Here is a 14493-nt window from a genome sequence, read left to right as displayed (position 1 = left end):
ACCTGTGTAATAGCTTGTACCTGCATTCGGAGATTCCAGAGCTTTTGTACTATCCCCAGGGAAAATAAAGATACGCTGGACATTGAAGGATGAGAGGGGCAGAGAAGAATTTTATTGAACAACAAAACAGACCTCAGTGGAAAGAGAATGTGGCAGGTGGTTCCCCTACCCGAGGGTGGGAAAGTTCCCTGTGTGGCTGGGTCAGGGACCTTTTATGGACTCTGAATGGGGAGTGTGTGCTGACTGGTTTGTGAATAAGCAAAAAACCTTAAAGCAAAGACAGCACTCAAAGGTAGGCTCGACAGTGTAGAAAAAACAATTAGAAAAGGGTAGGTATGTGTAAAAATAGGTGAAGGGTGGGGACCAATCAGAGAAAAGTGCACCAAATGGGAGGACAGGTTCTCAATCTGGTCCGAGAATTTAACTTGTAGCTTGGCTTTCAGGTTTTAAACTGTCTTTGGCTTGGAGGTGGAATTTCACCGGGAGCCCGTCCCTATCTGCCTAGGCATTTGGCTGCCTCTTGCCACTGTCATTATTATGTTTTAGTCTCTGTGTTCTTTTCATTACTTTAAACATCACACCAAATTTGTTTAGTTAATAATATTATTATTTTTATCTTACATTTAGGATTCGCTGAGGCTCACAGGTTAAATTGACAAAGTTCAGGATGGCTAAGTTACGTTGACACTTCACTTGTCAGATGCAAAAATTATTACATTAAATTTACCCTCTTGTAATTAATATATAATAGTTGAACTAACATGAATGACTTCATAGTAAAGCCCATGCAAATTAGAGATTGTATGCATTTTAAAGATTTATTAATAACTTCAAAGATACAGGAAATCAAGCAACACAGGGAAAGGAGGGAGAGTTCTGACAATAAAAGGAAAGCTCCCAGATTCTTCCTTCCTGTTTGGAGTGGGTTCCTCTGGAATAATAGAAGAGATATATAAGTGATGTTTATAGGTTATCTCACATAGCAAGAAGAGTTTCTCTTATAAAACATTTATATTTTTTATCTTACAGAGTTAAAGAACTTATCCAACATTTTTCAAGGAGCTTTGACTCACAAATTGATAGATTCTGGTTTATTTTACTATTAGTAAAATAGTAATTTTGTACTAATTAAAATTTTGTACCTAGTGTGATCAACTTAGGCAACTCAGACAACCATGTCAGATAAAAATTTCTTATATAATAAATAATTATATATATTTAATAATGAGTAACAATGACATATTTCTTTATAACCCATGGCAAGGTTGACTATGTTTTATTTTTCCTTTTTCCAATAATACTTCTCTAAATTGACTGAAGCATTTAGAACATTCTTTTTTACTTGTATGTAGTGTTAAATTTCAATTCAGTCGAACAGAAAATTTATTTTGACTTGTAGCTCTGCTCTTATCAAGCTAAGAGTACACTGATTTCTGGTGTCGGTCCAATGTAATGACTTCAAGTTAAATAGTCTTGCAACAAATTCGTTTGAGAATGAACTACTTAGGATTTTGCCTACTAGCAAGAGCAGTTAGGCTTGTAGGAATCCTTTTTCACTACTCTAAAAATTTTTATTCACATTATATCTGACCTATATCACAGGTTTGTTTTGGTAGACTGGCTGTTTGTCATGTTCTTTGTGTCTATTCATTGTATGTGCTATTCATGTCTAAAATGCCCATCACTTTTAAACACTGTGAAGCATATTGAATGTTTTCATAAGCTAAGCTTCTATTTTTTGGTGAAATTTGTTTAGAAAAAGAGAGGTAATTTGAACTCTTGAATTGAACCTGGATTCCAAATAAGTTACAATTTTAATAAAGAAGTTTAGAAAGTCTTAAGTTTGCTGGCTCGTGACGTGTTTGTGTGTGTGTGTGTGTGTTCAAAAGCAATCTTATTTCTAAAAACAAGAATTATTTCATTTCTACTGCCTGGGTTTTGTTGTAACCTACACCAACATCAAACACTCAGGTGAAATCAATTCATCTTTTTTAGACTGCTTCCTTATGGCTGCTTCAAAAATCATCAAATAGTTTTTGAGAAATAGCATATAAATTGTTTATCTTACTGTAATCCTTTTTCTCCATTCTTATTCTCAATGCATTTTCAAATTAAAGGATAACATTCTTCTTGTTCTGTACTTTGAAAACATGATTTCATATTAGGTCAGTATTGTAATATTTATTCTATCAATGGCCGCAGTGATAGTAGTCTTGTAGACACACATCTAGAAGTTTATCTTCTTCCATTTTTATAATGTAAAAAGTCTCAATAAATGATTCCTCAAGTTTTTAGGAAACCAAAATGTCCCCCAAAATTATCATTATGACATCCTTACTCTCACAGGTACACAAATCACACCCCTTTTTAGGAGTGAAGGCTATAAAGTTTAGAGGATATTTAGTATATAAGATCTTTTCTCTTTATTTCTTAACTCTATAGTTAAACTAAATGTGCCAAAATTTGTATTTTTACTTTCTATCAAATATACATGTTGTTGAACAAAGTCTAGTTTATATTGGCCAAGATGTCAGTGATTTTTTGTTTTATGTTTTCTGCAGCTTTATTAAAATCTTTTAGAAATAGTTTATATAAAACTCTATTTTTCAAACCAAAATATGTAAGGGGAGTTTTATTGTTGCTCTGATTTGACACATTAGTAGATATATTGTAGAAAGCATAATTGTTAATAATGTCTGATACATCAACTGTATTTGTAGAAGGCAAATACACTTCTTATCAAATACCCCCTTTCTTTATACTCAGGTGCAACCTTTGAATCAGGAAATGTTGCTTTACCCAGATTCATGAAGTAATCAAGGAAACTATATGATAATGTTTATTTGCTCATGCGGTACACACACATTAACTCAGCTGGCGTTGTTTGAGACTGAGCCTTATATGGGAGACAAAAACCTTTGCTTGATTTAAAAATACATATGTCTCATCCTAGAACGTGAGGGTCAGTATAAACATATACTTCCATATCCACTTCTTCACCATGTTCAATCCCAGATTCCTTTCTGCATATTTTGCAATATACTCTGTCATGATTTTTTATTTCACAAATTCAGTTGCATATGACCTTCCATCTATCAGTAAAATAACAGATCTATTTAGCCTGCATTTATAGTGATGTCTGGATCATGTTGGCATTGGCATTTTAATGGTTCTCATTTTCATTATTTGAACTTTTATAAAACATGATCACGATCACAATATTCAAATTGTGAAAGTATCACTACATTGATAGCATAACATTTTATGTGCAGGCAATGTCAAAGGACTGTTAACACTAAGGATTATAACGCACTTAAATTGTGCACTTAAGTCTCATTACTTATAGTGATGCAACAATGGATGATCCATTATTACAAGGCACAAATTACCTTCCCAGCATTACCTTTTATGGAATAAAACAGCAACAGTAACTGTGGAAGATGGAAAATCCATGCCTTATCCATTTAACACTGAAAATATGTTACTTTCAGCTCTTTTTTGGGGGCTGGCTACTGTATTCTTTTTGTATTCTCTCGACTCCACCTCCTACCTCCCCACACACCTCCACACCACTGCATTCATACCTGGAAATGGGTACATTTTGAATCCCAGTGGGGGATATGCTGTGACACTGAATTTTCAGTGCTAAGACAAAATCATTCCTGGGCAAACCAAGAAAATTGTTCTCCCTGTTCTCCCTACCTTATGACAAGTATATACTGCAAATGGTCCTCTGCAGATAAGATATCTTTCTCTGAGCAAATATTAGCAGTTTGTTTTTCCAGAGATCTGATTGACATAAACATTATACTTGGTTATCTGTCTTCCTTTTACTTTGTTGAGAGTCCCTCCATATAAAGTCATGAATGAATCATAGTTCAGCTCCTTTAGCTCCTTCCTCTTTATATGGAGATATACAAATTATATCTACATATTTGTATGTGTATACATACATACATTACACACAAATTAATGTCATATAATTTTATTTTTATTTATGTATTTTCTTTTTTTTTTTTTTTGAGATGGAGTCTCGCTTTGTCACCCAGGCTGGAGGGCAGTGGCATGATCTCAGCTCACTGCAACCTCCGCCTCCTAGGTTTAAGTAATTCTTCAGTCTCTGCCACCCGAGTAGCTGGGATTACAGGCATGCACAACCACACCCAGCTAATTTTTGTATTTGTTGTGGAGACGGGGTTTCACTATGTTGGCTAGGCTGGTCTAGAACTCCTGACCTCGGGTGATCCACCCACCTCGACCTCCCAAAATGTTTATTTTTATTAATGAAATTCTTACAAAAATGTAAAAAATAGTATAACGAACCAACAATTATCTATTTGTGGCCACTCTCTAAGAGTTTAAGACTCACTTTTCAAATATAACCACAATATTATCACAACATCACAACAAAAAGAAAAGAAATACAATGAAAGTTTACTAGCATGAAATATCTCATTTTGTTAGAAGAAGGAGGCAGATAAATCCCACACAGACAGGAGTAAGTCCCTGGTGAGACCCCACCTTCAAGCCAAAAAGCCTGAAACACATGGCCCAAAGTGAGAACTTCTGTTCCTGTTTGCCCACTCTCTCCCAATTGGTTATTTCTGAATAATATCTTTTTGCCAATCAAATGTTGCCTTTTCCAAAACTACCTATGGCCTGCCCTCATCCTATCTGTATAAAGACACAGACTCAGTAGTTAGAGAGAGAGGTGGCTTGACTGGAGAGAGGTGACTTGACTGCAGGGAAGACAGCCAGACTTTGAGGAAGAGATGGCTGGACTTAGGGGGAAGTCGACCTGCCTGTCCTGTCCCCTCTCCAGCTCCCCTCTCCACTAACAGCCATTTCCATCTCTAAATAAGATTCTCCAATTTCACCATCATTCAAGTGTCTGTGCAACCTCATTCTTCTTGTGTGCCGAACAAAAGTTCAGGACCCACCAATGGGGTTACCCAAAAAAAGCTGTCACACTGGCCCCTTGCCCTCACAGGCAGAGGGCAGCTTCCCTACAGGACAAGGCAAGGGGCAACTGAGCTGATAATACACTGCTGTCTATGGACAGCAGTGCTAAGAGACCACTGTAACCCACCCTCTGGGGCTTTGGGGTTGTAGGCAGTCCCACCTGGGCACTACTGCAGGCCCCTCGTGGCGCGGCCAGCCTCACTCGCTCACCTCACGTGCTCCCTACTGTAAGGGGCTGAGTATGGCAGGCCAAGTAAACATGGCACCCCTATTGCAAGCCTGATGAAGGGGTCACAAAAATCCTGCATCCACTGGTGTTCAAATACCCCTGAGTTTCACATACATATATTTCCTTACAATTTTTATAAATCAATAATTTTGCTTTCTCTATCTTAATTTTTTTTGCAATGTGTTTGTTAAAGAGACAAGTTGTTTTATCCTGTAGTTTCTTAAATTCTGAATCTTGCTAATGGTATCAGTACAGTGATTATATTACAGAGTTTCAGTCTCCCTCAAATTTTCTGTAAACTGGTTGTTTTATATAAAGGCTTCACTATATTTTGGTTCTTTTTTTTTTTTAAATAACTTTACAAGTGCTATAGAAGAATACACATTAAATGATTTTTCTCATTTTTTTTGGTGTTAGCAGTGATTGATATTCATTGCCTAGATTCATTATTTTATTATTTAGTAACTTGCAAAGTGGTAATATTCAAATTCTATTTTTTTCTACTACATTCAGCAGCAATAACTCTGAAAGACGAAACTTCCCATCTTTAACTTTTTGATTTTATTCACATGTAATTACTAGAGGAAAGGCAAAAAAGTGTTTTTATTGTTGTTAGTTTGTGTCTTTTTTTTCAAGTTTTCAAAATAAGTTCGTTTCCTGATAAATACCCCAAGACAGTCAACAATTTTTACCAGTATTATCTTATGAACTAAATATATTTTATGTGTTGTGGTATATTTCAAATATCTTACTGCTGCTCCATTTTTCCAAATTAGCTAGTGGAAACCTTTTGAAGTTGGCCCCTGAGTCCTTTAATGCTGAAATAATATTAACCTTTGAAAGCTTTCTTGCTTTATGTCCTGACAAAATGTTCCATGTACTCACTTTGTATTTTCTTCCCCAGGCTTGAAATAAACTGTTTGTTTAAAAAACACTGTTTCTTTTAGTGAAACATTGTGTTTGGAAAATAAAATCTGATCTTCTGGAAACAAATGCACATTTTATGTATGACCTTTGGACACAAACACAAAAAAACTTCTCCAATTAAAAATAACTTTTAAGCAAAAACACACTTTATTTTTCTCTTTAGCACAATAGTCTTTTTTTTTTTTTTTTTCCTTTGTTTGAAACATTGTATCTCTCTGTCACCCAGGCAATCTTGGTTCACTACAAACTCCACCTACCGGATTCAAGCAGTTTTCATGCCTCAGTCACCCAAGTAGCTGAGATTACAGGCATTACCACCACACCCAGCTAATTTTTGTACTTTTAGTTGATACAAGATTTCACTGTGTTGGCCAGGCTGGTTTCGAACTCCTGACCTCAAGTGATCTGCCCACCTCCATCATGCAAAATACTTGGGGTGACTGCCCCCAGCCACAGTAGTCTTATTCAATGAAAATTCATGATACAGATCTCTCTGCAAACTAGGAATACAAAAGAACTTCCTCAAACTGATGAGCATCCATGAAATACTTATCACTAACATTACACTTAGTGGTAAAAACCTGAATATTTTCCCCTAAGACTTGGGATTCACGTACTGATGTGCTTACTTAACACTTATGTTCAAGATTTTCCTGAATGTACAATGTGCAATAAGGTAAGAATACAAAATTAAAGTACTTATTGGGAATAAAGAAGTAAACCTTTATTCTCAGACAAAATGATCACATACATAGAAAATCCTAAGGAATTTACCCAAAAATTCACAGAAACAAAGTATAATACAGTCACAGGACACAAGGTCAGTGACGAAGTCAATGATATTTCTACAAGAAAATGAAATTAAGTGGCATTCTGGGAAAGCCAATACTACAGAGATGAAAAAGGTTAATGATTTCCAGAAATTAAGGAAAGGGAAAGTGATTGATTACAAATGACATGTACTGGGAAAATTTTATGGTAAAGGAATTATTCTATGTGATATTGGGGAGTGAATACATGACTTTCTGTGTTTGGGAAAACCCATAGAAATGCAAATCATAAAGAGTGAACTTTAGTGGATGCTAAAAGAAAGCAACCAACATGTCAGGAGGTCCCAGGAAGAAATGTAAACTGTGGCAAATTCATCTAACTGTATTATAAATATATGCTATATCAGAACTAAAAGGAGTGGGGAAACACTGACCTAAATAACTTTGGAAAATGGTGCTTTGGTTAGAGATTTAATACTAAATGTAAAAGAAACTGTACACAAACACGGTACCCTAACTGGCAACACTATTTATCATATTATTGGTTAATAAACTTCTGAAACTGCTTTAAACATATATTGGGGTTGAACGAATATAGACAGTGGATGCTGAGAGCCAAGCTTCTCTCTGAAAGAAAGAAGTTAAAAAGAAGAAAGCAGGCCAGGTACGGTGGCTCATGCCTGTAATCCTAGCACTTTGGGAGGCCGAGGAGGGTGAATTGACTGAGCTTAGGAGTTCGAGACCAGCCTGGGCAACATGGTGAAACTCCGTTTCTACTAAAATACAAAAGAAATTAGCCTGGCATGGTGGCGTGTGCCTGTAGTCCTAGCTACTTGGGAGGCTGAGACAGGAGAATCACTTGAACCTGGGAGGCAGAGGTTGCAGTGAGCCGAGATTGCACCACTGCACTCCAGTCTGGGCAATAGAGCGAGACTCCATCTCAAAAATAAATAAATAAATAAATAAACAGGCAAGCAAGAAAGACTAGAAGCCTGTGGGATACTGAATTACTATCAGAGATACCAGTGTGGATTCATAATTAGCTATATTCATATTCAGATGGATAAATCTAGAAACAATTATAAATATGTATGCACACGTATGTTAATATAAGTACATATATTACCTAGCTTTATCTCCTGAAAGAACCTAAGAACAATGAAACCCCTGTAGCAAGGTACATACTCAATGTTCAGTAAAAGAAACTAGGCTCCCTTGAAGAAATGGCTGATACTAGGACAGTGACAGGCAAAATATTATAAAATAAACCTAGAACACCAGAAACTAATTACTTAAATATAAGGCTCAAAATTGTTAAGGAAATGCCTTTAGAAATAAAAGAATGAAGATTTACAAAATCAAAAATATGAGGTATGTCAAATGGAGATGGGAGCCAACCTGAAAGAACTCCTTATGGAAAAATCTAGAACAATTTGAGCAACAAAATAAATAATGTAGTATTACATTCCAACACGTAAGTATCCCTAAGTTTATACTTATATACAAATGATTGAGTAAATATAGGAATAGAGGAAAAAAAAAAACATACTTTTCCAGAAAAATTGCATTTAATATATGTAGGCACTTCCCACCTCCTGGCAGATCTTAGTTAGCTCCTTGCCTTTCAGAGTGGGCTGACTGAGGATATGCTAATCAATGCAGCAATGTGGATGAATCTCAAAAACGTTATATTAAGCAAATGAAGCCAGAAAGGAAGGCTACAAACAGTATGATTTCATTTATAGGAAACCCTAGAAATGACAAATCTAATCTATATTGAGAGAAGTAAAGCAGTGGTTTTCTGGGACTGGGGAGGGAGAAATTGACTGGGAAAGATCACTAAAGGTCTTTTATCAGTGATGGAGATATTTCACATTCTAATTTGGTCATGGTTACACAAATATATATATTTATTATATATATTTATTTATTTACATTTATGTAAGTAATATACATTATATACATTTATTAAATGCAATTTTTCTGGAGAAGTATGTTTCTCTTCCTCTCTTCATACATTTATTCAATCATTTGTATATAAGTATAAATGTAGGGATACTTAAGTGTTGGAATATAATATAATACGTTATTTATTTTGTTGTTCAAATTGTTCTAGATTTATCCATAAAGAGCTCTTTCTGGTTGGCTCCGGTCTCCATTTGACATAACCCATAATTTTGACTTTATAAATCTTCATTCTTTTATTTCTAAAGCATGTCCTTAAAAATTTTGAGCCTTACAGGAGAATGGCGTAAACCCGGGAGGCAGAGCTTGCACTGAGCTGAGATCCGGCCACTGCACTCCAGCCTGGGCGACACAGCGAGACTCCGCCTCAAAAAAAAAAAAAAAGAAGAAAAAAAAAAAAAAAAAAATTTTGAGCCTTATATTTAAGTACCTGTTTACTTTCTGGTGCTCTCTCTCTATATATATACACACACACACACACACACATATACACACACACGCACACAATACATATTTTACATATATTATATATATTTATATACTGATAAAAATAAAGACTTAAATGGGTGCATTTCATTTCATGTAAACTAAATCTCATTAAAGTTGATTAATAATAATTTTTTAGAGCCCCAGTGTTCGCTTATTTTAGAAATGGTATATCTTGCCTTAATTTCCTTCTTTGAAGACATGACTAGCTCTTTAAAATCTGGACAGTTGTTCTTTCTTTCATTATTCATATCTCAGCTACTTCATGCAGTGTTTCCAAAAGCTCCAAACCCTCAGTGAACATCTTATCAAAATACTTCAAAATACATAATGCACCTATAATTATTTGATATAAAAATGAGATGTGTAAATTCATCTAAGCATTTTTTATCCTTACTAAGATCTATCTTGAATTATATTTTTGCATTTTTCAATGTATTTTAAAAATTTATCCTTAATTTCTGTAGTATGGTTTCAGGATTTAGGGTTCTGTTAACACTTAGGTTTTGCAATCAGGAAACAAACGTTTAAGGCTTATTTCTAGTAGGTTTTAATGCTGGTTGCTTTCACATATACAGTATTCATGAGAAATAGTAACCACTTTTATAATTTGAGATATTTGCAAAAACTGTTCAGGAACTATTTTAACTCAGAAAACCTGGAACTTACTAGCAATCCCACTTAAACCATTCTTTACTGGCCTATCATAAGTGAAATTAACACAAAGACCAAGGTCCTATGCCTGTTGATTTGTAATCTGCCAAAGTGCCAAACATTCCTTCATCTGATTTTAGAGAGAAAAGTATAAGATTAACATTATAACTTATCATAAATTATTTTGATTTTTTATGCCAGAATTATATTTTATTATTTTTTCTTGGCATTTTAAATTATTGATAAAGTATTAGGCAAATATTTAATCTATATATTGGGTGTTTCCATATTCACTATTCTCTTTCTATATATATGCTTTAAAAATATTCAAATTAACAAATACAATTCGAAATATAAATTATGGTTCCACAGCTGGTACACAAAATTTGATAAAATGCAGAGATAAATATCACTTTATTATTGAAGAACTTTCTATAGTATTTCTCAATCTTTTTATGATTGAAATTCACTTTTAAATGTTAAAAACTGGACACTGTATTTGAAAGAATAAAGTAATTCAAAACACCTCTGCACAATTGAGCAATAACTACAATTGTTGCTAGTGTATAACAAAGTCTCATAAGGTATATAAATACTCTAGTTACTGCAGTATTCAGTGTGTACTATTTGTCTGTGGAGTCACTTTCAAGGCATGCCACATAACCTCTCTGGGACATTGTTATAATAATTTATAATATAAATATATACAACTAAATGATCTCCTCAAATCTTTTTTTATGAAAAAATCATTCTCCAAAAACTAATTTGATGTCTTTTCTCTTTATGCGTACATCTGGCATTTCATTTGTATGAAATTATACATATTCAATTCTCATGAAAAGAAAATTTTTGAGAAGGGAAGTCATGCTCCTGTTTTAAACCTGTAGCAAAATGCAGGTATGCACTGTTATAAGTTGAATTCTTTTCTCCCTGGTGTGGTTTGGCTCCCCGTCCCCACCCAAATTTCATCTTGTGGCTCCCATGATTCCCACATGTTATGGGAGGGACCTGGTGGGAGATTATTGAATCATGGGGTGGGTCTTTCCCGTGCTGTTCTTGTGATGGTGAGTGGGTCTCAGGATATCTCATGGTTTTAAAAATGGGAGTTTCCCTGTGCAGGCTCTCTCTTTGCCTGCTGCCATCCATGTAAGATGAGACTTGCTCCTCCTTGCCTTTCACCTTCCGTCATGATTGTAAGGCCTCCTCGGCCACGTGGAACTGAAGTCCAATAAACCGCTTTCTTTTATAAATTGCCCAGTCTCAGGTAAATATTTAGCGCAGCATGAAAATGGGCTGATTCAGTAAATTGGTAACAGTAGAGTGGAGTGCTGCTGAAAAGATTCCCCAAAATATGGAAGCTACTTTGGAACTGGGTAACAGGCAGAGGTTGGAACAGTTTGGAGGGCTCAGAAGAAGACAGGAAAAGGTGGGAAAGTTTGGAACTTCCTAGAGACTTGTTGAATGGCTTTGACCAGAATACTGATAATGATATGAATAATGAAATCCAGGCTGAGGTGATCTCAGATGGAGATGAGGAACTTTTTGGGAACTGGAGAAAAGGTGACTCTTCTCATGTTTTAGCAAAAAGACTGGCAGCATTTTGCCCCTGCCCTAGAAAACTGTGGAACTTTGGACTTCAGAGAGATAATTCAGGTTTAGGGTATCTGGCAGAAGACATTTCTAAGCGGCAAAGCATTTAAGAAGTGACTTGGGTGCTGTTAAAAGCATTCATTTTTATAAGGGAAGCAGAGCATAAAAGTTTAGAAAATTTGCAGCCTGACAATGCAATAGAAAAGAAAAATCCATTTTCTGAGGAGAAATTCAAGCCTGCCGCAGAAATTAGCTTAAGTAAGGAGGAGCCTAATGTTAATCCCCAAGGCAGTGGGGAAAATGTCTCCAGGGCATGTCAGAGATCTTCACAGCACCTCATTCTATTACAGGCCTGGAGGCATAGGAATAAAAAGTAGCCAGGCCCAGGGTCCCCATGCTGTGTGCAACCTAGGGACTTGGTGCCCTGCATGTTAGCTGCTTCAGCTGTGGCTGAAAGGGGCCAATGTAGAGCCTGGGTAATGGCATCAGAGGGTACAAGCCCCAAGCCTTGGCAGCTTCCACGTGGTATTGAGTCTGAGAGTGCACAGAAGTCAAGAATTGGGGTATTGGAACCTCCACCTAGATTTCAGAAGATATATATTCCCAGGCAGAAGTTTCCTGCAGGGGCAGGGTCTTCCTGGAGAACTTCTGCTAGGGTAGTGCAGAAGGAAATGTGGGGTCAGAGCTCCACACAGAGTCCCCACTGGGGCTAGTGGAGCACTGCCTAGTGCAGCTGTGAGTAGAGGGCCACCATCCACTAGACCGCAGAATGGTAGATCCACCCACAGCTTGCACCATGCACCTGGAAAAGCTTCAGACTCTCAATGCCAGCCTGAGAAAGTAGCCAGGATGGGGGTTATACCTTGCAAAGCCACATGGTTGGAGCTGTCTAAGGCCATGGGGACCCACCTCTTGCATAAGTCTGACCTGGATGTGAGACATGGAGTCAAAGCAGATCATTTTGGAGCTTTAAGATTTGACTGCCCCATTGGATTGTGGACTTGCGTGGAGCCTGCAGCCCCTTTGTTTTGGCCAATTTCTCCCATTTGAAATGGCTGTATTTACCCAATGCTTGTACCCCCATTGTATCTAGGAAGTAACTTACTTGCTTTTGATTTTGGAGGCTCATAGGTGGAAGGTACTTGCCTTGTCTCAGATGAGACTTTGGACTGTGGACTTTTTGGTTAATGCTGAAACGAGATATTGGGGGAATGTTGGGAAGGCATGATTGGCTTTGAATATGAAGACATGAGATTTGGAAGGGGCCAGGGCAGGATAATGTGGTTTGGTTCTGTAACCCCACCCAAATTTCATCCTGTGGCTCTCATGATTTCTGCGTGTTGTGGAAGAGACCCAGTGATGATTGAATATGTGGGTGGATCTTTCCCGTGCTCTTCTCATGGTGGTGAGGGGGGTCTCATGAGATCTGATGGTTTTAAAAGTGGAGTTTCCCTATGTAGGCTCTCTCTTTTCCTGCCGCCATCCCTGTAAGATGTAACTTGCTCCTCCTTGCCTTTCACTTTCTGCCATGACTGTGAGGTCTCCCCAGACACATGGTCCAATTAACCTCTGTTTTTTGTAAATTGTCCAGTCTCAGATATGTCTTTATCAGCAATGTGAAAATGGACTAATACACTCTCCAAATAATATGTTGACATCTTAACTCCTAGTAACTGTGAATGTGACCTTATTTGGAAATAGGGACTTCACAGATATAATCAAGTTAAGATAAGGCCATTAGAATGGTCCTGAATTCAGTATAACTGGTGTCCTTATTAGAAGGGAAATTTGGACACAAAAACTCATATGAAGAGAGAGAACACAGAGGAAGATGCTGGAGTGATGTAACTACAAGCCAAGGAACTCTAAAGTTTGCCAAATACAGAAACTAGAGCCCTAAGGGAGTGCATGGTCCTATTGACACCTTGATTCCAGACTTCTAGTCTTCAGAACTCTGATAAAATAAGCTTCAGTTGTTTTACGCCACCCAGTTTTGGGTACTTGGTTATGGCAGCCCTAGCAGACTAATGAACTCAACAATTATTATTTTTCTCCATTTAGACTTAAAAAGATTCACAGAGGAATAACATGGACATTTACTGTGTTATATGTTACTCTAGAAAAAGATCATTACATTGGTTTGGTTTCTTGTGGCCACTGTAACATATTACCACAAATGTAAAGACTTAAAACAACATAATTTTTTCCCCTATAATTCTGGAGGCCAGAAGTTTAAAACCAAGATGTCAGCAGAACCTTACTCCCTTTGATGGTGACTGTCAGCATTCCTTGACTTGTGGACACATCACTCCAATCTCTGCCTCCATGGTCACATGGTCTCCTATTAAATCTGTCAAACCTCCCTTGGCCTCATTCTTACTTGTCATTGGATTAGTGTCCCTATAGATAATTCAAGATAAACTCTTCCTCTCAGAGTCCTTAATTTATTTACCACATAAGTTTTGCTATATAAGTTAACATTTACTATTTTACCATTCACTGGTTCTGGAGATTGGAACATGGGCATATCTATTTTGAGACCAACATTCAGCCCACTACAGCATACAACTCTTAATACATAAAGACTAACCACATCCATACTTCTAATTATCTAATGATACTATTAAACATCCACCATATTTCCTGATCTACAGTTTCTTATAGGAGTAATTTAAACCTAAAAATGACTACAAAATGCAATAACTATATATATTTTTAAAAATCGAATATTTTGCACATTTTCTACAATGAAGATATAGAATGCTTAAAATTGTAGCTTTGTTAGTTACATTTTTTTAATCACCCAGAGGTTATAGATTATATTAAGCTTAACTTTTGGTTTTGTATGAATTTTGATAAATGTATAATTACATATATCTGCTTTATGGTATCATAGAGAATACTTTCCCT

At 36.4% G+C, this 14493-nt stretch overlaps 1 long non-coding RNA gene across 1 annotated transcript in view; it reads right to left on the bottom strand.

Annotated features, from left to right (window-relative positions):
- Positions 1-885: 885 nt before the first annotated feature.
- The window catches only part of LOC117064438, a 41828-nt gene continuing 28220 nt past the window's right edge, over positions 886-14493 (bottom strand). The window contains exon 3 of the long non-coding RNA XR_004429456.1: positions 886-931. This is a non-coding gene — a long non-coding RNA (uncharacterized LOC117064438). The remainder of the gene's footprint in view (positions 932-14493) is intronic.

Source organism: Trachypithecus francoisi, unplaced genomic scaffold, assembly GCF_009764315.1.
Source record: "Trachypithecus francoisi isolate TF-2019V2 unplaced genomic scaffold, Tfra_2.0 Lachesis_group2, whole genome shotgun sequence".
Classification (NCBI taxonomy): domain Eukaryota; kingdom Metazoa; phylum Chordata; class Mammalia; order Primates; family Cercopithecidae; genus Trachypithecus; species Trachypithecus francoisi.
Note: the sequence above shows the minus strand (reverse complement) of the source record. Positions and strands in the feature narration are given on the sequence as shown.